The sequence below is a fragment of the Plodia interpunctella genome, chromosome 18, assembly GCF_027563975.2.
Source record: "Plodia interpunctella isolate USDA-ARS_2022_Savannah chromosome 18, ilPloInte3.2, whole genome shotgun sequence".
Lineage (NCBI taxonomy): Eukaryota > Metazoa > Arthropoda > Insecta > Lepidoptera > Pyralidae > Plodia > Plodia interpunctella.
This window is the reverse complement of record NC_071311.1, coordinates 8,355,271-8,372,223: the sequence shown is the minus strand read 5'-3', so window position 1 is coordinate 8,372,223 and position 16,953 is coordinate 8,355,271. Positions and strand designations below refer to the sequence as shown.

The 16,953-nt window shown below is 34.0% G+C and overlaps 1 protein-coding gene across 6 annotated transcripts in view; it reads right to left on the bottom strand.

Annotated features, from left to right (window-relative positions):
• The window catches only part of LOC128677636 (zwei Ig domain protein zig-8-like), a 145,127-nt gene extending 136,703 nt beyond the window's left edge, over positions 1-8,424 (bottom strand). For 5 of the 6 annotated variants that reach the window (XM_053758612.1, XM_053758618.1, XM_053758617.1 and 2 more), the window contains exon 1: positions 8,225-8,411. The gene's annotated coding sequence lies outside the window, so the exon portion shown is untranslated. Of the gene's footprint in view, positions 1-8,224 lie in introns of all 6 variants that reach the window. The other variant, XM_053758621.2, reaches the window with a different exon arrangement.
• Between the last annotated feature and the right edge of the window lie 8,529 nt (positions 8,425-16,953).

The window sequence follows — 16,953 nt, the reverse complement described above, 5'->3', positions numbered from 1 at the left end:
TGATATCAAAATTAAAAATTCTAATAATAAACTTTTAACAAAAACTATATTAATTCAGTCTTCAGACAAAAAAAAGTACTCCTTATCTTAATTAATCAGGTTAATAAAAAGCTACAAACTTTCAAAATATGATCTGTAGTATTCAGGAATGTGATTACTATTCAGCAGAGAAAATATATCTTCTTTCTTCTTTTCAGCTAAACCAGGTTTTCTGTCAAAAGCCTTCTTGAGGGGAAAGTTAAGATCAACCTTCTTTTTTGTTATGATAGCTCTTTTGAATTCTTCAGCGTAAGAAGTTTTGAAGTATAATGTATCAGGCTCATCTTTCAGGAGCTTAAACACTTTTATCTCTGAAATTTTAATGGCATTTTTATCTTCATCCTTTTGAAGCACGAAATTTACTTTACTTATTACAGCTTTCCAATCGCAAATATCACTATAACAGATTTCGTTGACGTGAATCGGCGTAGATTTCTTTCTGGCAGCTTTTATGGCGCCTATGAAACCTTCAGGGGTATATATAGGTCCAGATCTCAACTGCCTTTTCACTTGCCGTTCAATCTGAGAGTGAACTGAGTCGCCTTCGTTTTGGGTATGCCCCTTAATGAGAAATTTATGAGTGATAGACTTTATATTTGGATAGTTCTGCACAGAATAAAGATACATAGCCATCGTGAACTTATTCTTCTGCTGTCCAGCAGCATTATCAGAGTAAAAACAACGTCAACTGGTTTGCCACCCTCTGAAATATTTTTTATATATTTAAAAACGCATGTGGCAATCTCGTTGGCACCTCTATGAGCCTGTGATTCGTCCCATACATAACATTCGACAAAGTGATTTTTAATATCGTAAATTGTCAGATTCAGTACGTTCAGTTTTGATTTGTAATAGAATACAGATATTTCTCCTTTAGGGCACTGAAATACTGCCTGTAAATCATAAACTGCAACAACTATATTATCATCATTCTTATCCTTTTCCTTCTCATTTCGTGATAAAAGTTTTTCTTGGTGGTGTTTTAAGTAACTTTCCTTCTTCATTTCTTTTTCTTCTTCAGTGCTATTTTTGTAAGCCTCACAAAACTCACAGGTGTCTTTTTTAGGGATAAAGAAAGATATATTGAATTCTTGTGTGAATATTCGATAAAACATAATATAATTAACAAAACCAACATTATTAGTCTTGCATTGTTCTACATAGTCTCTGTGAATATCCGAAATAGTCTTACTTCCGTCAATGTAATGTCTTTTTGAATTAGCTCGTAAATAGTGAGATTCAATTTTAGGGATAGCTTCAATGAAACCTTTTGCACCATTCTTCAATGCGACATCTACGTGGGCATGGTTATACTGACACCCACGTTTATCTTTGATTAAAGAAATGTTTGTATCTTTATTTTTCTTCTTTAGAGCAGTTTCTATAGGTCGGTTATTTATTGCCAGAGTGTTTCGAAAAAAGTCCTTGCAAACCCTTATTTTTACGCCTTGCAATGTAAAATAGAATGCATTATTATTGTCTCTGAATTTTCTGAAATCGATGAATAAGTATAATAAAGTTTACACCGATATTTTAATCAAAGACTTTACTCTCGATGCAAAACCAATACACGGACATCCTTCATACAATAGACTATCTATTGTAGGATGTCAGTGATAGTGGTTTCTAAAGCCGCAAAGTACGGAATAGTCGTGAAGCATACTTACCGATCATTTCATTCTCTTCAGTATCGGAAGAATCCATGTTACGAGTATCATTTGAAACAACATCGCAACCATCATCATCCTTTTTTTTTTCTTGCTAACTCTAACATCAATTTGGTCCTCGACCCCATCTGTAAATAATATTATTAGCACATACAGTGTAATAAGTGGAAATAAATATTTAAGCTGACTTAAAATTATTCGGCAAAATCAGCACACCTACAAATAACCCAAATTAAATTTCGCTAACGTTTAATCAAATTATCATCTTCAATGTTACAATAAGAGTTATCTCAGTGAAATTAATATTTTTTACAAGAAAACTGTGATATCAATAACCTAAAATTTTAATATTTTTTAAAAATTTCACGAACACTGTGATAACAAGTTGTACAATGTTATTGAAGGAAGAAAGAAATGATATAAATACTTACTTTTCACACAAAAACGCTGATATTATCGTGATGTCACGTTTTTGGCGAAAGCCGGGAGCACTTCACACTAGCAACAACAGACAACAACTGAGCTGTCACAGTCTTGATGCTAACTGCATCGCCGAGTGAGATAGTGCTATACAGTGATATTTGCATCTCATTCTCTCGTAACTCGGCCATTTTTAAAGTAAAAAATACCGCGATTTTACCGAAAAATAGATCGCGACATCGCGAGTTTGAATTTCAATAAAACAAAAAATTGAATATTTATAAATGTCACACTGTTGTCGCAAATGAACGATATATAGGGTCACTGGTCTCTAACGCATAACTTCCAAAGGTGCATAAGGTACATAGAGACTAACATCTTTTGTTCTACGACTTTTGTCTAAACGTAATAAATACAAAATTTTTCCTTTTTTTAGTTTTAATATCGTTTCTATAAAACGTTAACTCTATGTTCGATTCCGCTACATAACGCTACTGTACTGTCTCGCGTTGCTTGGCTATTACATAGAGTTAAGATGTGTAGAATCGCAAAATAGATTGTATCGACGACCTCGGTGGTGCAGTGGTAATGTTCTTGCCACTGAACCGTGAGGTCCCGGGTTCGATTCCCGATCGGGTCATGATGGAAAATGATCTTTTTCTTATTGGCCTGGGTCTTGGATGTTTATCTATATATGCATCTATGTATAAAATATAGTATCGTTGAGTTAGTATCCCATAACACAAGTCTCGAACTTACTTTGGGGCTAGCTCAATCTTTATGATTTGTCCTAATATATAAAAAATATATAAAAATAAAATATCTCTTTTTATTAGAAAAAAAAAAAACTACGAATCACGAAAAGTCATAGAATAAAAGTTGCTTGTTTTGATGTACCCAAGTAGTCTTTAGGAGGTTTTGCGTTTGATACCAGTAACCCAACTTTGTAGCTTAGATAGAAACATACAGATATAGTATATATAGTAAGCTACAAAGTTGGGTATATCATTAGAATAAATCATTATTTGCAATGAAATCGACATGTGTGTTCTGAAACTATTTTTGGAATATTCCACGAACCGTCGCAAATCTGTAGATAATCTGCGTCAAAGAGAATTCTAAATTTAGCCAAGATCAAAAATTTACCCTTCATCAGATATTTGCAATGTTCAGAAATTATAATCAACACTTTATGTAATAGAAAAAAAATGTAAATATCTGATGAAGTGTAAATTTTTGTTTTCTGCCATACTTAGAGTTCTTTAATAATTTATAACTGATTTTGACTAAAATGTAAACATTGTAACAACAATTAACAACACATGATAACAAATGTAAACAAGTTTTAAAAATTATAACAAGTTTTTTACAAAAAATATGATTTTTACCACAAGCTTTTATTGTCGTCAGAAAGATCTTATGGCATTTAACGCCTGAAAAAGCACTCGTTTGGAGCCGATCCGGGCTGCACCTTCAGGTTGTGTTTATCATAATAATATATTGTCATGTAAACCGAAGTGACGTGGGAAATTTCAAATGCCATCAAAAATATGCTGTAAAAAACCCAAGTCGCGCGGCACAGTTTTTCTACCGTAAAAAGTTGTGAGATCCATGTAATACCAAGACGATTAATTTATTTAGTCCCTACTTAAAAGACCTTCTGTCTTTATTACGCACTACTGTCGTTATTACGCAAGTTATTATTACATCAATATTAAAAATCTTTTAGGTTTTAAATAAATAGAACGACTTGGCCATCGCATGAAAACACAATGTATCTTACAAGCAATACATATTAAATTAGATTGTTTAGTTTGTGGCGCCCCACACGATTGAAACTCTCGTCTCCAAAACGAATGTATAATTTTCAGTACATGAAACCTGAGTTATAGGTATATAAGACAGAAAAGGGTAGTCCATTCTGTTACCTAGTTATTTTGTAATAATGATCAATCAAAAAGTGTCGACAGTCGGCCGCCACGCGAATGTTACATTAAATGACATTATTTATGGTTGCGTAATAGATTTATGATTGAAAGTATATAAAGCTTATTTATTCAGCTATTTTGAGGGTAAATATTGTGTTTTCTGAACAAGCAAGGGGCTGTCAACGTGTCAATTAACAGTTGCCAGAAGGTCGAATCTCGTTGATATATGTATGATGTCAGTGTGACAATATACTAATTATTTTGCCACTTATCATACTTTTTTTACTTGGTTCCAGCTGAAAATCAACGCTTTGGTTCGATACCATGGCACCGTGCTGAGCTCGGTCGCCATTTCTGCTGACATATGGAATTCGATAGTCTATGGAATATTCCTTCGATCGCCCTCGTCTCAAGGGATCACAAAGAGCCAGCTCTGAACAAATAATGTCTTCGCAAAATATTTGGTATGTTCTTTCTTTTATTTAGATCTTTTTATACATGCATTAAAGAAACCACGCACTCAAAAAATAACGATTGTAGATAGGTTGCACCAGTGAAATTTAAAGTCAAAATGGCGTACTTTGCGTTGGTATTATATTTACAAAAATGAAATTTGGCACAAGATTTACTTTCTTAAAATACATCTTGTTGTATTCAAAGCGTGACAAAAAGTAGTCATTTTAATCTGTTGTGCAGCTTCCTCGTTGGGAGCCGATCCTGTTTCACCATCAGGTTTTGCTTATCACAATAATGCATTGCCATTAACCACCAAACATCGGCTCCCGATGAAGGAATACGGTCATAAAATCTTACACATGACTTTAGTTCCGTAAAGTCATATGTAAGATTTTATGACCGTATTCCTTCATCGGTAGCCGATGTTTCATGCGTAAATATGGAAATAAATTCCACTTTTTACATTTTATTTATTATTTTATTAGGTAGTTCATTTTATGAATGAAGTTAAAACTAGATGTTGTCCGGCCTTGCGCTCCCGTCGGAATTTTGAGATAAATTACAGAATTAACAATTTTGGATAATGTAACTTTCTAATGACGACCTCGGTGGCGCAGTGGTAAAGTTCTTGCCACTGAACCGAGAGGTCCCAGGTTCGATCCCCGGTCGGGTCATGATGGAAAATGATCTTTTTCTGATTGTCCCGTGTCTTGGATGTTTATCTATATATGTATTTGTTATAAAATATAGTATCGTTGAGTTAGTATCCCATAACACAAGTCTCGAACTTACTTTGGGGCTAGGTCAATCTGTGTGATTTGTCCTAAAAAAAAAATAAAAAAAAAATAATAATGACGAAAGAATTTTTGAAATCGGTTCGTTAGTTTCGGAGATTACTCGTCCCAAACATACAAACTTATATACTTACCTCTATATAACAATAACAGTATAGATCAAAGACCACATAATTCACATAGAACATGAGACAGTGGAGTTTTCTCCGCTGCTTGTTCTCTATTTGCTTAGAGGAGATAGTTAACATTGTTTCAAGTAATTATTGTAATTAACTAATATGTAATTACAACAGTCTTGCACACCTAATAAGTAATGCCTGCTTGCCAATAAAATACTTTTATTATTTCTCTCAACTTCGACGCATTAAAACTTTACTACTGATATTAAACATGATAAAAGTATAATAGATAGTGTTCCATTATTGACGATGTTTAAATATGAAGCGCAAATGAATATATATAATGTTAAACTACTTATATTAACACGCTATGAATACGTCAGTGGTTAAAACAAACAACAGCAAACCCATTAAACCGACTGGTTAATCCCAAAACACAATCAGTAGATTAAATCTTTCAATATACCAGTTCCAATAGTTATATCTGGGATTAACGTAACCTCGGAACATGAAGAGGAATGAAATGAGTTACAATCAAACCAAAATGGCTGATCACTATGAATTTCGTTATTGATATCGGTGACCGAGTTTATAACATACCTATAATGACTGTAACTTTTTGAGAAATTACTATCCTTCCTCCTACTTATCGGTTCGCGATAAACTCAAAAATTACAGCTAGGGTTTTCATGCGGTTTTTGACAATAGATTGTTTGATTCCTGAAGAAGATTTCGGCGTACAATCTATTATATATCTACCCGAGCGAAGCCATAACTACTAGCTACTAGTATAACATAAAATTTGACATGAAAAATTCCCTGTGAAAGTCTTATTACTGAATTATTGATTTGAATTTTATTTTTTTATGACTGAAAATGTCTATTTTAATTTACATTTCTGTAAAATTATAAAATATTGTTTACACTTTTCGATTCAAAATCACAATTTGAATTTTTTTAAGAGCTAAATTCAAGTGCCTATAAAGCTGTATAGATCTGGGAGTGTCGTTTAAATTACTTAAACTTCAAACTAAGTTTACCATAGACAATAGTCCCATAGACAATAATAGCCCCTGGCTCACTTATTAAGGCAACCATCACATTTTTACCAATTTATTTTATTTCTTAATGAAAAAAGTTTTTACAGGTACATAGATAAAAAAATATTTGAAATTTTTAAGTTTTCCATTACACAATGTACCTACCTAGTTAGAATTATCTAAATCGAAAACGGTGGCTACCAAATTTCATTTAGTTCAACTTATTACTTCTTCTTCTCAGCCGTATTCCTCATGGCTGAGGGTCGTGGTCATTACGTGGATGAAACACACACACCAACTTTCTTGGCATTATTAATTGAGTGGTTTGCCATTGCCTTCTCGATTTCACACACAAGTTAATAATAATCAACCAGTGTGCAGGTTTCCACACGATGTTTTCCTTCACCGGACCTTCTTCCTTTAGCTTATTACTAGTATAAATAGTTATTATAGAATACTTTCTATTAAAATTCTTAATTTATTATTCTCTAAGAAATAAAATAAATTGGTAAAAATTTGATGGTGGCGCTAGTGTCACAATCAATGAAGAAGCTAATTTAGCTACGCTGGAACTTTCCTAATATTTTCCATCAGGCGTATTTGTTAGACAATAATATTTTATATTTTATTTAGAAATTAAACAGTCATACCTTATTAAGTGCAACATTATTATTATTATTTCTCGGTTGGGGACAAGACTCCGAGACCCCCTGTTTGGAGTGTGGGTTAACTGGTAGCCCTATGGTGTCGGCGACCCGTTAACCTGTATCTTTGCAGAACCTAAGTAACTGCCCTTGTGTAGTCGATCGTTTTCAGATAAACTATTCCATGATCACTCTTCTAACTGCAGCTTAACCTCACATAATAGTGCACCTTAACGTGAGTAATCACGAACATGTTATCGCATATTATGTTACAATATGCGTGTCAATGGTCTGACAGCTAAGGATGCTGAAGACCGTACGAAATGGAGTAAAAAAAAAATGGAAAACCGGTCTCTGGGCTCCGGTATTGTGTGGCTGAAAAGTTACCGGAAATCCCCGCAGACCAATACGACGGGAGAGATATTTCAGATGCTAAATTTTAAGGCACAATATTGAATGATAAATGGGACAATCTCACCTAGCTTTCTCTAAAGTTTATTTCATTTTGATCTTTGATGTTCTTTCCCGTAAATTAAGGTTTTTGCAAAATTAATGCTTAGTTTGATCTTTGAAAACGGATTACGCTTTAAAGATTTAAGACTTATCTACAAGTTTATGAATATTAAACATTTTATATTCTTCTAGTATTACAAATACGTCTGTTCGAAGTGGAAATGAAAAAGTAGGAAAGCGGACCCTGAGCTCTGACGCTCAACGACTGCTCCAAAGAAACCAGTAAAATGTTCAAAACAAAATAAGTATTAAGTTTACGTATTTAAATCATTGTAAAATAGTATTGCGAAGCTAAAAACTGAACCTTTAGGGCTAATTTCAATTGTATATTACCGATATTTTTAAATCAAATAAAAATAAAAAAATATATGAATCGCACCTAAATTTATTTTTAATTAATAAATGAAAATTAATTTCACAAATTACGATTTAATCCCTTAATTTTACAGTTTATTGCGCGCCATAATTCCCAAAGTTTCGTGGTAATTGCTTGCTCTTCCGTGAAATTTCAATTTATACGAGCAAGCGTAAATTTATACATAATTATAAAGTTCCAAAACTTATTATAAAATTGCAATTCCGTATTTTAAAAATAAATACTTACGTAAAAATCATCCATCCACGTGAACAGACGCCGCCGGTTGCGAAAAAAAAATTTGTCACAACACTATCGCACGTCACAATTTGAATTTCGAAAGGGGTCACTACACAACACACACAAGTCACCACAACACGTTTAAAAATCGATGTTTTTTTTTGGCGGGAGAAATACGTGCGTTCGACGCGTTGGTTCGTCGCGACTGCGGTAAAGAGGCGCAGCGGCGCTAGTGTCGCTGCCCGGGATAGTGACGTGCTTTTCAATATTTCCCTTTTTCGCGAGTTTAACGCGGTTTACGTTAGATTGATTTATTTTTTGAAGTATTTGAATAATGGCTTTATTGAGACGTTCCTGTTTCGATAAGGCGGTAGCTTCTTGGATGAAAAATAAACAAGACGAAGCCAGGAGGAACTTGGTTAGCTCTTTTATAATTTTGTCTGGTTAATCGCAATTTAGTTTTGAGTACTTGAAAACAATCGTAACATTTATTATATTTATAACATCCAGTTATAATTGTCTATAAAATCCAGTCCAACCAATTTCGACCATGCTTTATGATACTAAGAAAAAATGTAACTACTACTATTAATCTTTAAATTACGTTTTTCTACACGCTTGCACGACGGGAATCGTCTATTCAAGACATGTCAAGATTAATTAACAAGCCGGAATTAGATGGGGTTAGACTCCATAATCAAATCAACTAATGTCAAAATAATGTCGTTATTATCATTAAGATTTCAATTAAAGTGTTGAGAATGGAAATGTGTATTTTTATGTTTGAAATAAAATTTATTTACTTTTCTGTTAAAAAAATAATAATAATTGTAAAACAGTGTATTGCGTAGCTAAAAAACCGAATATTTACCGGTAATTTCAATTGTTACTTATACGATATTAAATTGTTACTTATACGATTTAAAATTTATTAATTTTTTCCTTTTTTTTTTCACCCACCTTTTTATATAAACTATTTGTTCGCCGCGAACGTAGACCTCGCGAATACAATATTTTTTTATGAGATTTTACAAAATTGTGAATATTTCGAAAACGACTTAACCGATTTTGATGACCCAAGAAGTTGAAAATTCTATTGACAGATCCTACATACTTGAGACCAACGGTTCGAAACTCATTTACTTATACTTTCATCTCATTTTTCGGTTAAAATTTTATATATAGTGAAAAATTACGTGGAATGAAACACACACAATAACTTTCTTGGCATTATTAATGGAGTGGTTTGCCATTGTCTTCTTCATTTCACACACAAGTTAATAATAATCAAACAGTGTGCAGGTTTCCTCACGATATTTTCCTTCACCGGAAGCATGTGGTGGACGATGAAAACACAAACATACATGAGTCAGATTTGTATACAAACTCATATGGCACGAGTAGGATTCGAACCTGGGACCTTTTGATCCACAGGCGGACGTCTTAACCATTACACCACCACTGGTTGATTCTTATTAACTTGTGTATGAAATGGAGAAGGCCAAGACCACTCCATTAATAATGCCAAGAAAATTGTTATGTGTGTTTCATTCCACGTAAAAACCACGACCCTCAGCCATGAGAAATACGACTATGAAGAAGATGTACCTTAGTATGTGGGAGGTAAATCCAATTCCGTCAATATCTATATTTGTCACTCAATTACGCCCACGGGAAAATAAAACTTTACAAAAAGTTTTTTGGAAGTGATCGCTTTCAGCGATAAAGCCTTTTGTGTACTTTAACATGTTTATTTCTCCAAAATGCTCATTGTTATAGATATTTCTCTCCCTTTCGCTCTTTTCTTTGCTCTTTTGATTCGCTTGTTGTTTGTTCTCAGCCTAGGCGTTATTTCTGTAATGTTTTTTATATGTATGTGGAAGAGGAACATTATTAAAATTGTTAATTTGTCACCCATTTTATACAAAAATGGTTGCATTCAAAGCACTGGCGTTATGATGCTCAGTCTCCATTTCCACTGGTCTTTTACCGGTGAAGAGTGCGCGGTTGAAGTTAGTGGTAAAAATGTCCACTTTATGATGACCCATCGCGTTCCGAGCCTCGATTGTTTATGTTAAAAGTATGGATCGCTACCTAAAAAGTTTTGCAGATAAATTGTTGATTATCCTTCTTCAGATACATCTTTTACTTTTTCAGCTGTGATGTTCTCAGAGTGTGTATTTTCCTATTGTTATATATATAGTAAAACTAGCAGTCCGTCCCGGCTTCGCTCGAGTAAAACTATGGGTAAAACCATAACAAATGTTTCTCAAAAATCACCCTATAGAGATAATTAGATTTAATTCAAAATAATTGTAGTTCAGGATTCGAACCATCAACAGTAACAACGTGAATTCAATGGTGTTTACCGCTGAGCTGTCTCCTCATATCTTTAGTTGACGAAATTTTGCAAGATTATTTGTTATTTGTTTTCACCCTCATTTATGCCAATTTTCAAGTAGATCAGTAAATATTTTCGTTATTTTTCATACAAACTTAATTTACCCCCATTTTTTACCCCTTTAGGAGTCGAATTTAGAAAATTCCTTTCTTATCTGACCACTACGTAATAACCTAAAGCTACTGCCCAAATTTCGCGTTTATAGCTTAAACACTTGTTCTTTTATATGTATATAGGTATAGATATATAGATATAGATATAGATATATCTATATATAAATATATATATATATATATATATATATATATATATATATATATATATATATATATATATATATATATATATATATATATATATGGTATATATATATATATGGTATATATATATATATATATAGATAGTAGTTATATATATATATATATATATATATATATATATATATATATATATATATAGATAGATAGATATATGGATATATAGATATATAATTATTAGTAATTCGCTAATGGTGTGTTATTTGTTCATTTTATTTTCAGAATAGAGATCTTAGTCCTGATGCGGTGTTTACCGCAACAGTTGCAGCTGAAATGTTGTACACTCAGGAACATAATAGTTGTTCCAGTTTTGCGACAGTTTCTACTTTAGTAATTGTTAAGTTTTAGTGTTAGATTTTGTTGTTAATGTCGCTGAAAATACTAATCTGAATCGTGTATCTTTCTCTTTCATAACGCATATTTCGGTCGCGTTGGGGCTGTGACGCAACCAATCCCAGAGTCGACGTCAAAAATAACCTTAAAATCTTGAAAATTCGGCTGTTATTATACACCCATCTGCTGGCCTGACGTCAACCTTCCATGGAAATGCTATTTTTGCCTACCATCTGCCTATGCTATGAAGTGGTCTTAATTTAGGGCGGAACCATTCGATTACGTAACTCTCTTATCTGAGCGGTTCCCTTGTTTCATTTGCAGCAGGGTCCACTTTCAAGTTTGATCCCTAGTAGTCAGACTATTTACGCATACGTATTATCCTTGAAAACATCAATCTACCACTACCCGAGCGAAGCCGGGAAGGGCGCTAGTTCAGAATATAATGAAACGATGTCTGGTAGATTATACACTTATTTCATCCCATTCTTTCAGTTTTTCAAATACAATTCTCGGCAAATCTCTGAATCCGTACCTAAATCGTAAATCGGATTACCAATGATATTGAAAAAATAAAATAAATTCCAATACAAGCTGGATTAAAACAATTTCTCATCGAAGTATTTTATTGTATACAGAAGCGGTGATATAGTGTGGAAGACGCAGGTGGACTGTATCCTATAGTTGAAAGTTCCCTCTCAGGCTTTTACGTCGCGAAGCCCGGATCAGTGTTAAAAATAAACTTTAAAATTTTAACAGGTCTTCTTGTGAATGCTATTTTTGCCACCAAGGTCGTGTCCTTTACGCAATGACATTCACCGGAGATTATGGAGCCAGCGGTCCTTTTCTAGGGCCGAAGAAATTGCCGCAGCGGGGTTAGTTGCACCGCTTCTTCGTGATTTCTACCTGTGTATATAACAATATCATACATATTATAAAACAAAGTCCACTGCCGCGTCTCTCTGTCTATTTGCGATAAACTCCAAAACTATTGCACGGATTTTCATGCGGTTTTCACCAACAGATAGTGTGATTGACAGAGGAAGGTTTAGGTGTATAAATTATTATGTTAACCCGAGCGAAGCCGGGATGGGTCGCTTGTATATATAAATAACTATATACCAAGGTATCAGCTACGTCAATAACAAATTTCATAAAAATTGGCCAAGGCGTTTGAGCGTTAAGAAAACATACTCACAAATATAGCCTATATAAATATTAGTGGAATTTTGTGACGGACTTTTCTGCTATGTGACTGTACCCAAGACAAGCCAGATTTGGTAGGAGATCATCAGTTATTCCATGTAATATTCGCTGTAGTATTATTCTAGTCTAAACTAATGGTCCTATCTCTCCGCATACTAAGCACCCTGGCACATCTTGCTAACGCTAGTTTACAAACTGATTATCTTAGCCGATAGATTCTGTCATTACTATGTTGAATTTTCAAGTGAACTTGCTAAAAATTGAGCTCTTGCTAGAGACTAGAGAAAACTGAGTACGTCGCGTTAATCTGCGCTGGTTAAAGTTAACGACAAAGTTGACTAGTGCAACCCACTATAAGACTATAATAGTCTAGCTTTTACCCGCGGCTTGGCCCGCGTTTATCTCTTGGACCCAAGATGCTAGGTTTCGCATATGTAATGTTAGTATGAAATCTATATGTGCTAAATATTTTATCGATACAATAAATAAATAAATAAGATAATTAATAAATATATTAGGACAAAACACACAGATTGACCTAGCCCCAAAGTAAGTTCTAGACTTGTGTTATGGGATACTAAGTCAACGATACTATATTTTATAACATATACATATATAGATAAACATCCAAGGCCCGGGCCAATCAGAAAAAGATCATTTTCCATCATGACCCGACCGGGTATCGAACCCGGGACCTCTCAGTTCAGAGGCAAGCACTTTACCACTGCGCCATCGAGGTCGTCAGCAAAAATGTTTATATAAACGCTAATATACCTGTATTAAAAACAAAAGCAGAAGATTAGTAAACAACGATAAAAAAAAATCATTCGACGCATGAAAAATGACGTACACTCTATTCCTCTAATTGCCGCGTAAATAACCGGGAAACAATATCGGGTATCCGAGATCCGAACCGGATAAAAAACCGGATTAGACAGGTTGTAACCGAATATCCGGCTGTTGGGGCTTTTGCCGGCTTTACATTTTTTTGTTACGTAGACACGATCTGTGTGGGCATCACATCACATGATGGCCGCTGGTACATCGGAGGTCCTGTATTCGATCTCCGGTCAGATCAAAATGAAAAATTTGATATACAAGCCGCGCCTCGGGGCTTCGCTCCCGTGGAAATTTCGAGATAAAAAAAAGCTTATATGTTGCTCCAAGTCCTACACGTGTACCAAATTTCCTAACAATCCGTCTTCCATTCGATTTTGCGTAAAAGAGTAACAACATACACTCATATAGCCTCATTAAAATTCACATTTACTTACCTGTTAATAAACACTGTGATTTTCACGGGAAATTTAATTTAATCTCCAATTTGCAGCACGTGTTATCTCATAGCTCCATCTCAAGATATCACCTTAAAACCTTCGGTTATTAATAGATATTCGTAACTTCTATCCCTCAAACTCCCCTTTTAATAGCCACCCTCATAGCGGCCATTACAACTTTCTCACTTAATTACTGTTAGCAAAACTCGATTGTTTTATATGTTGTTACTATTGTTTTTATGAAGTGATATTAGTTTTCTTTTTTCGTTTATCTTTTGCTACGAAAAATTAACTGGTTTCTTTATAATCAGCTTCATACTCAGAGGTTGAATAATTTGCTCCCTAATTAAATAAGTATATAGTGACAAATCACATAGGTTAAGTTAGCCCCAAAGTAAGTTCGAGAATTCTATAATTTATACATATATATAGATAAACGTCCAAGACCCAGGTTAATCTGAAAAATATAATTTTTCATCATGACCCGACCGGGGTTCGAACCCGGGACCTCTCGGTTCAGAGGCAAGCACTTTACCACTGCGCCACCGAGGTCGTCGAAGAAAACTGCTTAAAAAACAAATTAATTCAATTGAATAAAAGTAGATATAGTATTTTCAAAGCTAGTACTTTTAAGAAATCCTTATACATATTATAAAGTAATCTAAAATGCGGCGAATGACTAGACATGGTCACGATAAACTCAAAAATAATTTCACAGATTTTCGTGTAGTTTTAAATAAATAAATAGTGTGATTTTTGAGGAAGGTTAAGGTAGCAGTGTAGCAGCCCGCCATGATGACTATAGAGGTCGTCAAAAGTAGTACTTATCATACAGGTATACCTATAGGTAAGTAACAGGATTCGAAATAATGTGTTTTCGGGTTGCTTCGGTTAGAATCAGAGCCAAGGGTCTGCTTTTCTACTTCTTCTCCTCCACTTGGCACGGTCTTCGGCGTCGTTTATGGTAATAGTAAGCCCTTCAGGCATGATAGGGACCAACACTGTTCAAATGAGTTTCTTTCGGCATTTCTTCTCAGCAGTGGTCGTTCCGAAATGCCAGCAGTGTTTGTAGCTTGTGACAAATTAGTATATAATATAATAATTGACGTGAAAAAGTGCCTGCGAAGGTCTAATTTCTGAATGAACGATTTGAATTTGAATTTGTTAGTTGTCAGACCATTCAATCAATAAATAAGTATATTAGGACAAATCACACAGATTGAGCTAGCCCCAAAGTAAGTTCGAGACTTGTGTCATGGGATGCTAACTCAACGATACTATATTTTATAACAAATACATATATAGTAACCCGGTATAGAATATAGTAATACCCGGGCCAATCAGAAAAAGATCATTTTCCGTCTTGACCCGACCGGGGATCGTACCCGGGACCTCTCGGTTCAGTGGCAAGAACTTTACCACTGCGCCACTGAGGTCGTCATTGGCAAGCATATTTCAACATAGGTATTATTCGATAGCAAGTTCAAGATTATGTGATATTTTACGTCTCTTTAAGCTGCAGCCAAAAGAGTGATCATTGGATACTTTATCCGAGTATAATCTCAAAAACTAACCTAGGGTAGTTAGTTAATTAGGTCCTGCAAAGGTTAAAATAGATTTCACGTGTCGCCGTCAACATTGATAGGGCTACCAGTTAACCAACACTCCGAAAAAGTCCGCGAATCTCATCCCCAACCGGATCTCTTAGATTTGCCCAAGCGTAAGTAAAGAAAATACTATTTTAGTACAACATTTATATAATACTATTACATGTCCAGTGTTATCCATGTCATTGTTATCTTTTGTACTAAATAAACGTTTTTCTTTCGTAATTTTTTTTTTTTATGAAACAAATGTTTTGTTTTGAACAAAACAAAACATTTGTTCCATACGTAATTGGCATAAGCTAAGTCTTATTATATTGCAATTACCGTGACCTATCTAGACTTGGACAAGTTCGGAGTAAGACTTTGTAATACAATATTCCGACTTGAAACTTCCTGCCAGTATTAACTCTCAGTTGACTCAAAGTGTAGACTTTCTGCCCTTTCCTCAGTATTAGTTTGGAAACACAACAAAACCGCATCAAACCAGTTCCATCGATGCAACTTCTTGTGACTTTGCAGAGTTCATTATTGAGTAACTTTTGGAAAACCTGCCAACTATCGGTGACGATCAATTTTTAACTTTAACGGCTTATTCTTAAGATTCAATTCACATTGTAATAAACTCTAGATTGTATAGCGTGTATTAGTTAACAGTTCTAGTAAATGTCAGAATCAATTTTTTTCACAAAAGGAAACCTGAAATAAAATACAATGCATTTTAAGGGCAGGTTGCATCGTCAACTTTGACGTTAAATTTACCGTGCGCAGCAAAACACAAAATACGCCATTTTGTCTAAACATTCGCAGCGCGCCGGTTAAGATCAACGTCAAATTTGACGTTGCAACTCACCCTAAGAACAATAAACTGATATATTTTATATGGAGATAATTAGAGGGTGAAGAGTGACATAGGTTTGTTGTTGAAACGGGCGGGACTAAATTGTATTTAATAAGTATGAGCGAATATAAGACGTTTTGCAAATTTTTGTAAGCTATTTATTTCGTTTCATTCTATGAGTGAAATGCAGCATTAAATTAATGTCAACCGTCAAAAATATTTGCGCCACTGACGATTAGACAATATGGCGTACCTACTTTGCGTTTATCTGCGCAGATTAAAGCTAACGTCAAAGTTAACGGAGAACTCTAGTGTGGCTTGACCAATTCAACAGCTAACTGCACAGACATTGTAGATTAGTGTCATAATTCAAAATTAATAAAGTTTAATCTCACAAAATATTTATGACCACATTTAAAGGTTGAGTGATTTTTCAATTTTGTTGTATTATTTTTTTTATTAAGTGATTTTAATAAGTACATTTTTTGATTTCGGGAAAAATATTACACAACCGAATCTTTGGCCTGATCTGAGTAACTTATTTATATATAGACACATACAGATTAACAGACATAACATCCAAAACACCTGCATGCTAGTCACTACTAAATTATAAACTAGAAATTGTGATTAGATTACAATATCGAAGTGGTTAGATATTTTATAAAATAATTATTATATTTATAAAATGTTAGTACAATAAAGTCATGATAATAATAACACTTCATACAATTAAATTAATAGTATTTAAATAGGTTA